The sequence below is a fragment of the Macrotis lagotis genome, chromosome 7 (assembly GCF_037893015.1).
Source record: "Macrotis lagotis isolate mMagLag1 chromosome 7, bilby.v1.9.chrom.fasta, whole genome shotgun sequence".
NCBI lineage: Eukaryota > Metazoa > Chordata > Mammalia > Peramelemorphia > Peramelidae > Macrotis > Macrotis lagotis.
Genome location: NC_133664.1, coordinates 89,434,046 through 89,452,243, shown reverse-complemented (window position 1 = coordinate 89,452,243; position 18,198 = coordinate 89,434,046).

Below are 18,198 nucleotides of genomic sequence, written 5' to 3'. Positions count from 1 at the left end.
GGAAGGGGGGATGTCAGTGATGGAGGATAGGATGGACCATGGGAGAGTGGTCAGATATAACACATTTTTCTTTTTACTTCTTGCAAGGGGTTGGGATTGGATGGCCTGTCTGGGACCATAGGGCCAGGTGGATGCTGGGCCTAAGGGGTGGTAGGGGGGTTCGGGGCCTCTTGGCTCCTGATCTGCCTGCTGCGCCACTCAGATACCCTACAGCAGAGTCAGAGTGAAAGGAGAGAGAAAATATAGTACATGGTAGTGGGGAAGTATGAAAGGAGGGAGCTGCTATCAGCAATGACAACGGTGGAAAAATATGGAAGTAACTTTTGCGATGGACTTACCATAAAGAATGTGATCCACCTGCGACAGAGTTGTTGGTGTTGGAACAAAGACTGAAGCACATTTTTTAATGTTGATGCAGCCACATCCTGTGTAATCCTTACTGTGGCTCCTTAGTATCTAAATTGTTTCTTTCTGGCTGCTTGAAGGATTTTCTCTTTTATCTGATAGTTCTGGAATTTGGCCACAATATTCTTTGCTGTTTTCATTTTGGGATCCCTTTCTAAAGAGGACTGATGTTCTATCACTAAATCCTGTAATATTGAGTCCAGATTTTTTTTTCTCTTCAATGTCTTCAGGAAGACCAATAATTCTTAGGTTATCTCTCCTCATTTTATTCTAGAGGTCAGTGCTTTTGCTGATGGGTTATTTTACATTTTCTTCTATTATTTATTTTTTGGTTTTGTTTAACAGACCCTTGTCTCATGAAGTCATTAGTTTCCACAGACTCCATTCTTTTTTTTTTTAGAGAAGAATTTCTTCATTTACTTTGTGCAGCTCCTTTTCCAATTGGTCAATTCTATTTTTTTTTTAGTTTTTGCAAGACAATGAGGTTAAGTGGCTTGCCCAGGGTCACACAGCTAGGTAATTATTAAGTGTCTGAGGCCAGATTTGAACTCAGGTGCTCCTGACTCCAGAGCCAGTGCTGGTGGTGCAGTAGATAGAGTACCGACCCTGGAGTCAGGAGCACCTGAGTTCAAATCTGGCCTCAGACACTTAATAATTACCTAGCTGTGTGGCCTTGGGCAAGCCACTTAACCCCATTTGCCTTGCAAAAAAAAAAAAGACAAAAAATGAGTTTTTCATTTGACCAATTGAGGTTTTGAGACAATTATTTTCTTTTTACATTTGTCCAGTTGTATTTTCCAAGGATTTGTTTTCTTGTTGCAAGGTGTTAATTGCCTCACCCAAATTTTCCAATTGATTTTTAAACTCCTCCCTGATTTCTTCAAGGAAGTATTTCTGGGCTGGAGACCAAATCATATTCTCCTCAGAGGTTCTATGTCTCTCTGAGTTAGGGTCTTTTCCTTCCAGGAACTTCTCTATGGACCCTCCTTTTCTCTGTCCTTTCTTCATTTTCCTAAGGTTTTGTTTTGGGGGGAGGGGCTGTTTCACAGAGGTTTGGTGCTGGGATCCCTAGAGGCTTTACTCACTGGGTTTAGTAACTCCAAGTGGGTCAGCCAATAGGGGGTGCTGGTTGCTTTCTCTGGAGTGTCTGTGACCTTGATTTGAGGCCTTCTTCCTTGGCCTGGAGGGGGTGGTTGAAGCTGCTGAATACTTTTATCTTTGAACAATGGTGGACTATGCCCTGGGGCAAGATAATTACTCTCCCTATTCACAGCTGAAGGAGTTCTGCTGCTCACACCTGAGCCTGGGCAGAGGTGGCCTGTAATTGTATTTGTTCTGGGCAGAGGCTTCAACTGAAATGAAGGTATAGACTCTGAGTTCCTCCAAAGCAGAGGAGTCCAGGGATCAATGCCTTCAACTTTCCTGCACTAGAACTCACCCTCCAGCCCTGCTGGTAAGCCCCAGACTGTCAGTCTCACAGCCAATGCCTCTGCTCCCCAGTTGGCTCATGCAGTTAGTTGATCAGTCTAGTCCTGCTCTCAGGATCTCACCCCGTCCTGTTCTCCCAGCAGAGCCTGCTTTCTGAACCCAGCTCACCCATGTCCCCAGAAGACAAACCTTGAGTTAGATGTTCTTCTCCTAGCTTCTCTTTCTGGGTTTTGTCAATCATATTTCTGTTAAGAGGTTTGTTTCATATTATATATGTGGGAAGATCAGGAGACCTTAACACAGTTCCTGTCTTCTCTCCACTATCTTGGCCAGAAGTCTCAATTAACTGGCAATGGTATTTCTTTAAACAAACCCACACCCAGGATCCATTGCCCACCACCATCTTATTCTCTACTTTTATCATTTCTATTTCTTGTCCCTGACCCCCAAAACCCAAACTAAATAGATTTTGTATTTTAGAATTTGGAAGTAAAAACAATATCCAGTCAAGGAATAGTAAGGTCTGTCTTGGTCAGTCAGTTCAGACAGTTTTTAGAGTTTTTTCTTTTTTTAATTTATTTTTCAAATTAGATGACTTTCAACATTCATTTTTGTAGTCTTTCTCCCTGCCACTGTTCCTGCCTCCCCCACCCTAAGATAGCAAATAATCTGGTATAGGTTATACATGTATAATCATGTTATACCTATTTCCATATTAATCGTGCTATAAAGGAAGAATCAGAATAAAAAGAAAAAACAAATTTTAAAAAGTGAAAATAGTATCCTTTGATCTACATTCAGTTCCATAATTCTTTCTCTGGATGTGGATGGCATTTTTCTATCACAAGTCTTTTAGAATTGTCCCTGATCACTATATTGCTGAGAATGACTAAGTCTATCTTATTGATCATCACACAATGTTGCTGTTATAAAGTGTATAATACTGTCGTGACTCACTTCACTTAGCATCATTTTATGTGAGTCCAATTTTTTTCTGGAATTTGGAGAGGCAGGGGTTTTAGAATTCTTTGTTCCTAAACTGTCAGGATTGCAGAGACATTCACTCACATTGTGTTCTACCTGTCCATACTTCCTTTTAACTCATCCTCCTCCAGTCTGGAATTAAACCAAGTATTTTGTCTGTAAAGGTTTTAAATCTACTCTATTTAGCGAATTTGTGATGCCAATGTTTCTGCCTGGTTTGTCATTCAACTATAGTATGGAAGGCATAATTTCTAGGGTTAGAATGTATCATTTCTATTTATAGTGTTTTGTTCTCTTCCTAAATATATTCCCAATTTCAGTCCCAAGGATGCTTTAAGCTCCATTAGTAGTGTCTATGCTACAAACTCATTCCTGCATCCTGGAATCACAGATGGAAAAAAAGCCTTTATCAAGGAAGAAGAAATATGTTTTGTGAACTCATTCCTGGTTCTTTTAAATACCTCCTCTATCCAAATAACCATTCCATATGGGGGGAAAGGAGAAGGAGGCAAAAAAAGTCAAGGGAAAGGGAAAAATAAAAAAAAGCTTAGTTTTCATAATAGTGTTAATGAATGAACAATATGTATAAGGTTTACAGAAAAGAGAATGTACAGGAGAACTGACAAAAGTTCAGTAATTTGGGGCCATTCAGTGCAGGAGCAAATAAACTTACGTGTTTCAGTAGTTCCACTGGGTATCTACGTTGGAGTATAATATTGCATCTTTAATCATTCTGAATCATTAATAAAAGGTATTTAGCCTCCTCAAATGAAGATTATGGCCATCCTAAATATATAATCAATCCCTGTTCTCATACAGTTACTCAATATTCGATACTATGTAGGATAGCTTTGTTGCTCTCACTACAAAAAAATGTTTATAATGTAAAAGACTAGGGCCAACTAGGTGCCGCAGTGGATAGAGCACAGGTTCTGGAGTCAGGAGGACCTGAGTTCAAATTTGATCTCAGACACTTAATACTTAACTATGTGACCTTAGGCAAATCACTTAAACCCATTGCCTTGCCAAAAAAAAAATGTAAAGTATCCACAGGAGTCAATGGATGAATGTAGAAACACAAAGCTCTCTACTAGTCCATTGGGTTCTCTCTGAAACTCCCAGAAGATAATTGGTAATTTGTTGATACTTACTTAGCTGTTTGATCTTGGGCAAGTCACTTAACCCTATTGCCTTGCAAAAACCAAAAACTAAAAGTGACTGAAGCAAATTCCCAGAGTGGAGCCAAGATGATGGAGTTGAAAAAGCACTCATTTGATCTCCCCCCAACATTTCTCTGAAGACAACTTTAAAATAACACCTCAAATTGAATTGTAGGGAGGCAGAACCAATAAAAGATCAATGAGACATTCTATTCTATGACTGTTTAGGAAGTTGGAAAGGGAGATTTGTGACATGGGAGTGAAGGCTGACCCAAAGCCCTTGGGGATGAAATATCAGTGGTGGGGCTAGGAGGTAACAGAAGCAGCAGAAGCTTCAGGGAGTCTCAAGCCAAAGAGAGTAAGGGGGCTTGGTAAGTGATCAGAAAGGAATCACAAGGCACACTTAGGCTAACATCAGAAGCAGGACAGCATGCTATTTGGCAACTTGATTGCCTAAACTCACTTCTGGGTTATTGGTCAAGGACAAGCATCTTTAGAGAGTGGAAGCCCTGAAGCTTTTAATCCTAAGAGATCAGGGACTCTCAGGAACAGTCACTTCTGGTTCCAAAGGATCAAAGATGCTGATGAACAGTATTGTTTTTGGTTCCAAGGGAATTGGGTTCCTGAGGAGCAGTATCAACTGCAGTCCCAAGGGATCAGGGACCCTTCCTAAGTAAGAACCAATATGCAGGCCTAAACATATTTCAAGAAATTATCAAGGAAACCCACCTGAATGGATAGAATAGAAATTGAAAGACTCTCTAGTCATCTCTTGAAAGAGATCCCAAAATGAAAATTCCCAAGTATATTATAGCTAAATTTCAGAGCTTACAGCTGAAAGAGAAAATAACCAGAAAGAATTCAAATACCTAACTACAGTTAGGATTATTCAAGGTTTAATAGCTATCACCTTAAGGGAGCAGATGGTTTGGAATATGATATTCCAGAAGACAAAAGAAATGGGATTACAACCAAGAATAACTATTCAGGAAAGCTGAATATAATCCTTCAAGGAGAAAAAATTGATGTTTAATGAAATAGAGTACTTTCAAACATTCCTGATGAAAATACCAGTGTTGAACAAAAATTTGATCGTCAATATAAGAGAAGCATAAAAAGGTAAACAGGAAAGAGAAATAAGAGACTCGATAAGATTAAACAGTTTACATGTAACTTTATCATTATTAGAGTGGGTAGAAGAACTCTACATAGAAAAAGGGCATGACGTAGTCAATTATGTTAAAATATTTTCAAAAATGAATAGATATCTTGGGAGAAGAGAAAGGAAAAAGGGGGAAATTGTCACATTAGAGGCATGCAATAAAAAGCTTTTAAAGTAGAGGGGAAAGGGGAGAGGGTCATGGTTGGCAACACCTTAACCTCACATCTAAATTGGTTCAAAGAGGGGAAAATATACACACTGAATTGACAATAGAAATCTATCTTATCCAATAGAAGTAGAAGGGGATAAGAGAAGTGGGAGGTAATATAATAGAGGGCAAAATAAAAGACAGTATTCAGAAGTCCACAGTTAGAAATCATAACTTTGAATGTAAATGGAATGAACTCGCCCGTAAAAATAGTGTATAGTATATTGGATTGGAAACTAAAATCCAGCAATGTTATTTATAAGACAAACTTGAAACAGACACGCATAGTTAAAATAAGAGGCTGGAGCAGAATGTAATGTGCTTCAGTTGAAATAGCTAGGACTAGAATGCATGACCTCAAAGCAAAAGCAAAACTAAATTTTTCTAATTTAAAGGGACAATCAGGAAAACTACTTTTGGATAAAAGTCAACATGGACATTGAAATAATATCAATACTAAATATATTTACTCCAAATGGCATAGTATCCAAAGTCTTAAATATTAAATTATCAGAGGAAGCAGACAGTAAAACAATACTAGTGTAGGAATCTCAGTTTTGCCCTCTAAGAGATAGATACATCTACTCTTAAAATAAGTCAAGGAGGTACAGTATCTTAGAAATTTTAAATTTTAGAGACCTCTGGAAAAAAACTTAAGGAATAGAAAGGAATATACCTTTTCTTGGTTGCATGTGATATTTTTTAAAAAACTGATCATGTAATAGGGCATTAAAAACCTTACAACCAGCTAAAGAAAAGCAGGAATATTAAGTGCATCCTTTTCAGATCATAATGCAATATATATTTAATAAAAGACCATAGAAACACAGATTAAAAATTAATTGGGAATTAATCTAATTCTAAAGAATCAAAGAACAAATAGAAACAAAAATTTCATTAAAGGTAATGACAACAATGAAGCAACATTCCAAAATTTGTGGGATGTAGCAGAAGTAGTACTTAGGGAAAAATTTATGTTCTCAAGCATGTACATCAATAAAAGATATAACATCAATAAATTGGGCATGCAACTAAAAAAACCTAGAAAATGAATGAATTAAAAATCCTCAAATACCAATTGAAAATCTTGAAAATCAAAGGAGTTAACAAAATTTGAAAGTAAGAAAATTACCAAGTTAATAAAACTAGAAACTTGATTTTATGGGAAAAACATATGTTAATTTAATTTATACAAGGAAAGAAGAAAATCAAATTGCCAATATTACAGATGATGTCTTCACTTGAGTATGAATTGGATTTAATTGAAGCAGAATTGCAGTTGTCTGCCAGAAATACCTGTTGCTCATTTTTGCCCATTTGCTCATTGTTGAACACCAGTGTAGGATGCAACATATTTTTTTTTAGGGTTTTTTTTTTTTTTGCAAGGCAAATGGGATTAAGTGGCTTGCCCAAAGCCACACAGCTAGGTAATTATTAAGTGTCTGAGGACAGGTTTGAACTCAGGTACTCCTGACTCCAGGGCCGGTGCTCTATCCACTGCGCCACCTCGCCACCCTCACATATTTTTTTTAAAATACTTTCTCCCCCCATTATTTGTTAAAATAAATTTTAACATTTGCTTTAAGTTTTTAGCTCCAAATTCTCTCCCTCTTTCTCTGGGATGGTAAGTAAACTGCTATGTCATATATGTTCAATTATATTAGTCATTTTATACAAAAATATTTGAATTTTTTAAAAAAAAGTAAATATAGCATGTTTCAATCTATATTTGGATAATATTAGTTCTTTCTCAGGAGGTATTTAGCATGCTAAATCAAAAGTTTCTTGGGATTGAATTGGATCATTATATTGCTGAGAATACCTAAAGCGTTCACTGTTTATTACAGTTGCTGTTATAATCCCCATTCAATAGGGTGGGAAAAATCAGCCAGTATAGGTTAAGTGACTTGGCCAAGGCCACATAACTAGTATTAGAGACTGAATTTGTGCTCATATCTTGTGACTCCAGACTTTGCAAACTATCTACTGTGCCACCTTGTTGATTAAAGAAATAATTATAGAAATAAATATCAAATAGATACAAAGTTATTTATACCTTGACATTGTTATCAAAAGACCAGGAAACAAAAGTGATTATTAATTAGTAAACAGTTAAAGGAATTAGGGCAGACCACAGTTGTGAAATGACAAAGGTAATGGTTTAAAGACCCTCTTGGCCTCTTGTTGTTTTGCAAACATACTGGCTGGGTTTCTCAGGAGACCAGCATGACTCAAACCCTTTTGCTTTTCCATAAGATCAGCATGACCCAGCTCCTTTGTATCTCCTGACATTGATCAAGAATCACATTATGGGGGCGGCTGGGTGGCGCAGTGGATAGAGCACCGGCCCTGGAGTCAGGAGGATCTGAGTTCAAATTCAGCCTCAGACACTTAACAATTGCCTAGCTGTGTGACCTTGGGCAAGTCACTTAACTTCATTGCCTTGCAAAAAAAAGAAAAAAAAAGAATTGCATTATAGCAAGAGCAATGAAGTATGCATAAGAATGTGTAACTGTTTAACCAATGTGTAATCTTTAATATGATTGGTGCTTAAGTTGGTAGCATGAGTTGTCCTCGAGTACGGAAGTAGACCAGTACATAAGCTGCTGTGTGACCCTAATAAAATTTAGAGTACTTTACCATCTCTGCCTCCCATCTCATTCACTGCAAGCTGAGAACGTTCTCTGCTGGCCAGAGAGCTCAAGTAGTCAGTGCACCATAACAGGAAAGAGTATTATTAAAGGGTAATGACAAACATTAGGATTTTTTTTTTTTTTTAGGTTTTTGCAAGGCCCAAGGCCACACACAGCTAGGTAATTATTGTCTGAGATCGGATTTGAACTCAGGTACTCCTGACTCCAGGGCCGGTGCTCTATCCACTGTGCCACCTAGCCGCCCCCAAACATTCATTATCTTTTTAGAACTTTTTCAACAGTAGAAAAACTGGCCTATATAACAAAACCTAACCAACAAGAGGCCTTCCCTCATTACTTGGACCCATAAGTTTATCCTCAGCATGATTTTTCCAATATATAATCAAAATAGAAGAGCTATATAAAACCCTCACATTGAGGAAAAAAGGAATTGCCTTTATGAGCTTTCTCAGTGGAATATTCTGATGTGTGGGAGATACCCAGAATCCAATCAGTTCTCAAATTCTACTTCACACCCAAGCAATTCCCCAAGATAAATGATCTATGGATAGGAAATAGTGGGGTGGCAAGAATAACTTGGGTTGGAAGACTTGGGAAAATCAGCATGTAAGTTAATTTACTGTTGGTAAAGCTGAAAAAGTCATGAACCGTATATACGCTTTTGAGTCAGTAATACCACTAGATGGCATTTTCTCTCAAAGAGGAGGAGTTGTGTATATAACTGCTCCCTTTGTTATGGCAAAGGACTGGAAACTAAGATATGGCTATATTATGTCAATGGCTGAATAAATTTTTGAATATGAATGGAATAATGGAACACAAATGATTTACCAGTAGTGTATGACTACTGCTACAGCTTCTTGGAGTCACAGGTGAAATTTGGGTGAAGATGAACACCAAAGGTACATGAGCAGCCCTGAAAAAGGCCCAGCAAGACCTCACACCAAACATGCAATAGAAGAGGAATGAGTCCAGAAGGAATGAGAATACTTTTGAAAGTACCAAGCTGAATTTTTTAATTTTTCAAAAGAAAATCCAGCTCTCTATATTAGAACTTGTTTTACATGGAATCCTCTTTTTTTCTGTTGTAGGGTGTATATAAAGTGCTTCTTTTATGTCATGTTTATGCATTTCAAAATAAGAAACATTCAAATATTAATAGTTTCCTATTTTGTTTTTCACCTGTTTTAAAGGCATGGGAGGAAACTTCAAAATGATTTTAATAAGACTTTTGCTTACTTTTGATACTTTGGAATGTGATTGTTCATAGTTGTAAATACTTTTGAGCATTCAGCACTCATCTACTAGCAATGAATCGGCACAGAAAAGGTGTGCATTATGTATTTTGGATAAAAATGAATTTTATTGGTCATTTTGGATTTAACATTTGACATATTAATACTCCAGTCTACCATTTCTCTATGACTTTCCCCAAACTCATCTCCATGCCATCTGCCCCTGTACCACCTCCACTTGGTGTCTTTTGTCTCTGTACTGTCTGTGTCCTTTGCTCTCCACTCTTTGAACCTTATTAAAGTGTGATTGAACATTGTGGGGAGTGGGGGAGGGAAGCACATCGGGTTGACCTGCTATGGCACATTAATGGAAGAATATAGATAGTCCTTCAGAGAAGGCTTGGATGACTTGTGATCTGCCCTGTCAAAGGATGTCATGCAGTCATCTAAATGCCTGTTATATGTGATCATAACCATTAATGCCCCATATAACAGGGGAAGAACTATAGGAGCTTGAAGGAGGAAGAGATTGTTGGGTCTGGGGTCAGGAAAGGTCTAATGGAAATAATGAGCTCCAAGGGAACCCTTGAAGGATAAGAGTAATCAATCATCAAATATTGAGACCCCATGTTCAAGCCTCCTTGATGCTTTATATTGTACCAGGACTGTGGGGACAGCATGTATATTTCCCAACTGTATGTAGGAAAGAAATATTAGGCACAAAATTTTTCTGCAGTTTTCTCCACTTTGGGAATCTGTCAAGGATTCTCAATCTGCCAGGATTCCACCAAACCTTAGAAGCCATGGCCCAAAGTAGGGGGAGCTGTAGGTGCAGTGGGAACAATCTCTAGTCCTTGCCACTTACTGGCTATGAGATGTTGGCTAAATCATTTCATTTCAATACCTCAGTCCCTTCCTCTGTCAAATGGGAGACACTGGGAGGGAGACAGTTTCTAAGGCTCCTTTTCACCCTACCATTCTTCAATCCTATGACATCACATTCCACATCTTTACACCCCCCCCACTATGAGTAGACTAAATTGAGACTGAACTCTAACCAGCCAGTTTGACATTCCACACCCCATTAAGTTGGCATCTACATTTCAAGTTCTAGCTGGCCCTGACCCAACTTTCTAGAGTTAGGGGACAGGAGACATCTGATTCCCCTGGGCTATGAGACCCTTAGCCTTCACCTCCATGTCTCACCGTCCCCTAACTTGACATGCCTTTAGGGTCATTCAGTGGACACCTCTGGTTATAATCATCCTCAATTACTGAATTGCTTGGCCCTGCATTCAGCACCGTGGTTTGCATGAGGCAGGAGGGTTAAAAGGACAGGAAAATAAAAGGTCTTTGGAGGTCCAGGCACCACTTCAAGGACCCGTCACACATCCTGCTCCTACCACACAGAGTCCCCCTGGAAACCAATGCCATGATTGTGCATTAGATTATAACCCGCAGGAATTTATGGCTAGTTCAAAGAACCGGACTCCAAATGACACCTCGTCTAATAAAGTTTTTTTAGTTTGTGTTATTTCAAATTGGGCTCTGGTTCCAAATCTTGATATGGCCCAAGGGCTGGAATTACAAATCTTCCCTCCCTCCCAGTGGCGCATCCCAAAGTCAATCATAATTGCTTGCTCTTCTCCCATTATTTCCAATAATAAATTGAAGGCCTGTGGCTCTCCAGCCTCTGATTTTTTGATGATGTCAGTGGTGCTTGGGAGTTGATGACTTCATTTGCTCAGAGATTGCAGCATCATCTGTCACCACTCAAGAAAGATGAAAATCACAGCCATCCACCCAGCCACTCCATCACTTTTAATTTGGGAGAGGCAGGCATGGATGGACACATCACCCTAGACCAGTCAGGATGAAGTGAGAGAGAGAAGTGAGACAGATTCTTTAGTGTAACTGGGGGCTGTTTAACATTCTGCTTTAAATTCCAAAAGCTGAAGAATAGCTAAAATCCTAAAAGTTTTATTTTAGAACCCTTTCCAGGCCTCTCTCTCTAAAACAAAAGGAGTAAGAGTAATTGGAAGCCAGGTTGTCATATATGCATCCTTTGTGGAAAGGAGAAATAAATAAACTGGCTGATATGGCAAAATCCAAGTGAATATTGTCTCCTTAAGGGAAATCCCCATTCCAACCAGCATTGTTTCCTTCTTCCTTGACTTCATCATCACCATGTAATTTGCAGAGTTTGAGTTGAATTTCTAAGTGACAAATCAATTTGCACTGTCTCAACTTTACCAGAAGCAGAATGGGAAAGTTCCTGACCATGAATACAAGAATGGCAAACTGATGTCTCATACAGTTGTTCCCAATTCTCATTTTGTAATTTGGATCAAATATTCCTGAAAATCACAAAGACTGGGAAAGACTTTTGTCTGGTTGAAATCAGTCATCAAAACATATTAAAGTTTTAGCTATGGTAATAGTTCATATTGAGGGGCAATATAGCATTATACACAGAGAGGGCCTTGAGATTAGAATTTGTTTAATCTGTCAGATCTCTAATTGCAGAGAAATTCAAAGAGGTAGAAGAGCATGATAGAATAAAAAATAAAATAACCTGTATTTATATATCTGAAAGCTAGACACATGATGGTGTAGGGGAGAGAGTTGGAGACCTGAGTCCAGTTCTTGTCTCTGCCACATACTATGTGACCCTATTTGGCCAAGTTCATGCCCCCAAACTAACTCTCTGAGATTATAAATTGAGGAGCAGTCACTTATCTGCATTTGTAGGGGAAATTCCCTCACTAGAAGCTTAGTAGAAGTGAAGTCACTGTCTGGACTAAAAGAAAAAAAAATAGTGGTTTTAGGAAGACCAGGAAGCCTGAGTCACAGAAATCTTCCTGAGCCATTCTGAGTCATGGTCCAGTTGACCTTGTGAAGTCTTAGTCCATCCTTTGGTTTCAGTTTAGTTCACAACAGAATCTTCTTAAGAATCTTCCCTATGCAAGTTATCACTAGGATAATACATTATGATCAAGTAGGATTTATTCCAGGAATGCAGGGTTGGTTCAACATTAGGAAAACTGTTAGTATACTCAATTATATCAACAACAAACCTATCAGAAATCATATGATCATATCAATAGATGCTGAAAAAGCTTTTGACAAAGTACAGCATCCATTCCTATTAAAAACACTAGAGAGTGTAGGAATACATGGACTGATCCTTAAAATAATTATCAGTATCTATTTGAAACCATCAACAAGCATTATATTCAATGGGGAGAGGCTAGAGGCATTCCCAATAAGATCAGGGGTGAAACAAGGGTGCCCATTATCACCACTACTATTCAATATTGTATTAGAAATGTTAGCATCAGCAATTAGAGAAGAAAAAGAAATTGAAGGAATTAGAATTGGGAAGGAAGAGACAAAACTCTCACTCTTTGCAGATGACATGATGGTCTACCTAGAGAATCCCAAGAAATCATCCAAAAAAACTACTGGAAACAATTAGCAATTTTAGCAAAGTTGCAGGTTATAAAATAAACCCTCATAAATCCTCAACTTTTCTATATATGTCTAGCAAGAAACAGTAGGAAGAGCTAGAAAGAGAAATCCCATTCAAAGTAACCTCAGACAATATAAAATACTTGGGAGTCTACTTGCCAAGACAGACTCAGAATCTTTTTGAAAACAATTATAAAACATGTCTCTCACAAATTAAATCAGATTTAAATAACTGGGCAAATATCAACTGCTCGTGGATAGGTAGAGCTAATATAATAAAAATGACAATTCTACCAAAACTAAACTATCTGTTTAGTGCCCTACCAATCAAAATTCCAAACAATTAATGAGTTAGAAAAAATTGTAAGTAAATTCATATGGAGAAATAAAAAGTCAAGAATTTCCAGGAGCAGGGGCAGCTAGGTGGCATAGTGAATAAAGCACTGGCCTTGGAGTCAGGAGTACCTGGATTCAAATCCAGTGTCAGACACTTAATAATTACCTAGCTGTGTGGCCTTGGGCAAGCCACTTAACCCCATTTGCCTTGCAAAAACCTAAAAAAAAAAAAAAAAAAAAAAGAATTGCCAGGAGCTTAATGAAAAAAAGTGCAAAAGAAGGTGGCTTAGCCCTACCTGATCTAAAATTATATTATAAAGCATCAGTCATCAAAACTGTCTAGTATTGGCTAAGAAATAGAGTGGTGGACCAGTGGAATAGACTAGGTGTAAAAGCTGGAGATGATTATAGTAATCTGCTGTTTGATAAACCCAAAGAGTCCAGCCATTGGGATAAAAACTCCCTCTTTGATAAAAACTGCTGGGATAATTGGAAGTTAATATGGAAGAAACTTAGATTAGACCAACACCTCACACCCTTTACCAAGATAAGATCCAAATGGTTACAGGACTTAGACATAAAAAAACAATACTATAAGCAAATTAGAAGATCAAGGACCAGTTTACCTGTCAGATCTATGGAAAGGGGAGCAGTTTATGACTAAGGAAGAGTTGGAGAACATCACCAAAAACCAATTAGATGATTTTCATTACATTAAATTAAAAAGCTTTTGCACAGATAAAACCAATGTAACCAAGATCAAAAGAAATGTAGTAAATTGGGAAACAATCTTTACAACTAATGATTCTGACAAAGGACTCATTCCTAAAATATACAGAGAACTGAGTCATATTTTTAAGACAAAAAGCCATTGACAAATGGTCAAAGGATATGCAAAGGCAATTTACAGATCAGGAGATCAAAGCAATCCATAGCCATATGAAAAAAATGCTCTAAATCATTAATTAGAGAAATGCAAATTAAAGCTTCTCTGAGGTACTACCTCACACCTCTCAGATTGGCCAATATGACCAGGAAGGATAATGATCATTGTTGGAAGGGATGTGGGAAATCTGTTAAATTCAAAGCAGCCCTGTTTGTGGTGGCAAAGAATTGGAAATCAAGTAAATGTCCTTCAATTGGGGAATGGCTTAGCAAACTGTGGTATATTTATGTCATGGAACACTATTGTTCTATTAGAAATCAGGAGAGACGGGATTTCAGGGAAACCTGGAGGGATTTGCATGGACTGATGCTGAGTGAGATGAGTAGAACCAGAAAAACACTGTACACCCTAACAGCAACATGGGAGTGATGTTCAACCTTGAAGGACTTGCTCATTCCATCAGTGCAACAGTCGGGGACAATTTTGGGCTTTCTGCAAAGGAGAGTTCCAGCTGAATCCAGACAAGGAGCTGTGGAGTTTGAACAAAGTACAAGGACTATCCCCTTTAATTTAGAAAAAAAAAACCAGATATCTTATTGTCTGATCTTGTTACCTCTTAGGCTTCTCTTCTCCTCTTTAAGGATATGATTTCTCTCTCATCACACCCAATTTGGATCAAGGTACAACATGGAAACAAAGTAAAGACTGACAGAGTGCTTTCTGGGGGGGGGGGGAAGCAAGATTGGGGGGAAAATTGTAAAACTCAACATCTTTAATAAAAATAAATTTAAAAAGAATCTTCCCTATGAAGAGAGTTGCTTCCCTGAGAAATTGAGAAAAATAGCTTGATTTTGAACCTAACATAGAAATAAAGATTGCTTTATGAAGGACAATTGAAAACAATTGTTAAAACTCCTTCTGTGTGTTTGTGCAGTCTCATTGACCCCAGTGAGGCAGCAGCATCATATCCTGCCTCAAAATTGTTTTGGATTGTCAGTTGTACATAGACTGAAATGAAAGGACTATTTCAGGGCATGGTTCCAAAGGAAAAATGGAGAAAGAACACCAGGATCCCAAGGTTGGTCCTTGAAGTAAAGTACCCTGATTTCTTAAGAGGATATGTGTCACAGAAACAAAATGTAATTTTGAATCTTAAAACTTATTCACTTATGGTGGGGAGTCAGGGGTTGAGAATTGATTAGAACATTCCTGATTCGAATCTTCACCCCCAATCTTAACCCAGTTGATGAAATCACAGAAAAGGGAGTATAACAGTTATAGAAAGGTATTAGTGTCCCATGAGAAAAGCAGAATTTTCACTTTGTTGTCCCTTTAGGAGTAAAGAATTTTTTTGCAAGGCAAATGGGGTTAAGTGGCTTGCCCAAGGCCACCCAGCTAGGTAATTATTAAGTGTCCGAGGCTACATTTGAACCCAGGTACTCCTGACTCCAGGGCCGGTGCTTTATCCACTGCACCACCTAGCTGCCCCAGGTATAAAGAATTTCTTGATATAACTAGAAAACAATTGACCATCAGTTGACTGAAAATCAGCCATGACCCAGTCAATCAATAAACATTTATTGAGCACCTACTATTTGCCAGTGCTTAGCCCTGGGGGGGGGGGGGGGTGGGAATAAAAAGAAGCAAAAGACAGTCTCTGACCTCAGGGAGCTTACAATCTCAACAAGCTTGCAGGTTGTGAAGACAATTGAGGTGTGAGAGTTCTGAGGACTGTGACTAACGGCATCAGAGAAGAGAGCCAGCTAAGGAGGCAGAATCCCAACCCCTGTTTATACTTTTCTTTCTCCTGCTCCTTGATCAGAGCACAGAGGGAGAGTTTTTTTCTCCCCCACTCCCACATGGCCATGTCACTTTGCCACAGAGCTAGCCCCCAAAGGAAAAAATGCTTTGTCCAGGAGGAGGAAGAGCCCTGTTCAGGAGACAGTCTTGAAGAAAGTTGATGCCTAGCAACTGAGAAGAGGACCAACTATGGATTCAGAAGTGAATCAGCCCAAGTATTTGAGAGTTGAACAACAGAGCTGTAGTCTTGGGGAACCCATCTGGGTACCCTGCCCTAAGGAAGATCCCAAGAGAGTTCAGTGTGAAGATACCCTGAGGCCATGTCTCCTCCATTTTCTAAGGTGTATCTCTACTGGTTATACTACTCTCCATGCTTCCCAGAGACTCTTAGGTAATTGTGGTAAAGTGTACTCATGTTAATGGGAGGTCCATTTCATAGCTACTCTCTTATTGTGCTATTACAGTAAATTACGTATTCCTACTATAACATGAGAGATTTGTAAAATGCTTTGCAAACTTTGAAGTGCTCTGTAAATGCTATTTATTAGTATTAATTAAATACTAGTAAACAGAATTTTTACCGAGTCTTTTTCCACCCTAGACTTGATAAAGCACATCAGAGACAGGCTGCCAGAAATAAGATAGTGGTTTATTAATTTTGGTGCAAGGAATTCATTTTCAAATTATGGGATTTTTTTCTGATAGGAGCTCCATCTTTCTGGCAAGTCAGGCAGAGAATCTAGACAGGATCATAAATGGGAAGAGAGAGGGAAAGTGGATAATAGAACAATCAGCTTGGAGACTTGAATGATCTTCCCAGGACAAACCAACCAGGTAGCTCAATACAATAATTACAACAGTCATTTCTATCCAAGTAGGACAACACGGGTGTCCTCAAGTCCTATGGGATGGTTAAGTTGGTTGTGTAGTCTTGAAGGTATGTTATTATTTTTGCTTTGGTCCAGTACAGTTCTACCTATTCACTTCACTTAACACAGGCAAAAGTACATAAAACTCTTCAAGATTAAAACAAATGACTCCAGTTGTTTTGTTCTCACTGGTTCCCAGACCAAAGCCTGCCAGTGAAAAGAATTGTTAAAAACTAAATTATTATTATTATTATTAAATTCATTTATATATATTAAACAGTATAAAAATCAGAATTATCTTAATCGAATAGACAGCTAGCTGGGGCAGAGGATAGAATGCTGAACCTGGAGTCAGAAAAACTCATCTTCCTGAGCTCAAATGTGATCTCACTTACTATCTGTGTGACCATGGGCAAATCACTTAACCCTTTTGGCCTCAGTTTCCTCATCTGTAAAACAAAGTAGAGAAGGAAATGGCAAGTCACTCATCTTTGCCAAGAAAACACCAAATGAGGTCACAAAGAGTCAGACACAATTGAAAACAAAACAAAAAATCCAAATACCTTTACTTAGCATTCAAAGCCCTCTTTGATCTGACACCACTTACCTTTCCAGATTGATTTCATATTATTTTCTATTCTCCAACAAAATTGGTAAAGGTCAGATGGGTGGCACAGTAAATAGAGAGCTAGTCTTAGGAGTCAGGAAGATCTAAGTTTTAGTCCTGCCTCAAAAGCTTGCTAGTTTTCTAATCCTGGGGAAGACCCTTATTGTTTCTGGGCCTCAGTTTCCTGATATAAAGTGAGGGAGTGGGCCTGAATGGCCAGCATTAAATGTTTGATTCTATGACTTCTATGGTCTGCTTGAGGGAACTTTGAAGAGCATCTGGTTACCTTTCCCCTGACCACTCTTCTTTGTTTTGTTTTTTGTTTTGTTCTTAACAGACAAGGAAGCTGAAATCCATCAGATATAAACATCAGATATAATATTTGAACCAAGATCATCCAACTCTCAATCTGTCATTCTTTCCATTGTCTCATACCTTCTCTTTGGAATTTATCTCCAGTCTTTAAAGTCAACTCTAATACTGTATCCTCCATGAAAGATTCCCTTCCTGATAATAAGCGTGATCCTTTGACTTCCCTTAGGACTGCCTCAAGACAAAATAGAAAGAACACTGGACTTGACCCCAGAAGAGACTGAGGCTGGAATATAACCTCCCATTTACTAGGTATAGGACAAATGGGCAAGATAAATCTCTAGTCCATCTGGGATAGCCAGGCAGCAGAATATCCTCCCACCATCTTTGAGTTCAAATGAGGCTGGAGTCAACAATCCCTTCCTTCTGATAAAATAGAGACCCACCATTTGAACTGCCTCAACATGTCCCAGCCCCCATTGTCCTTGTGAATTTTATAAGAGCAGGGTCAGTCTTGCATTTGCTACTTCGTTATCAGTACATGGTAAAACTTTTCATTTATACATTTATTTTCATTCAATTTTACCTAACTTTCAGGATTGTTTTGAGGATCAAAAGTAAAACACTTTGCAAAGTTCAAATTTATGACAAATGTTAACTACTGTTATGGTGATTAATTCT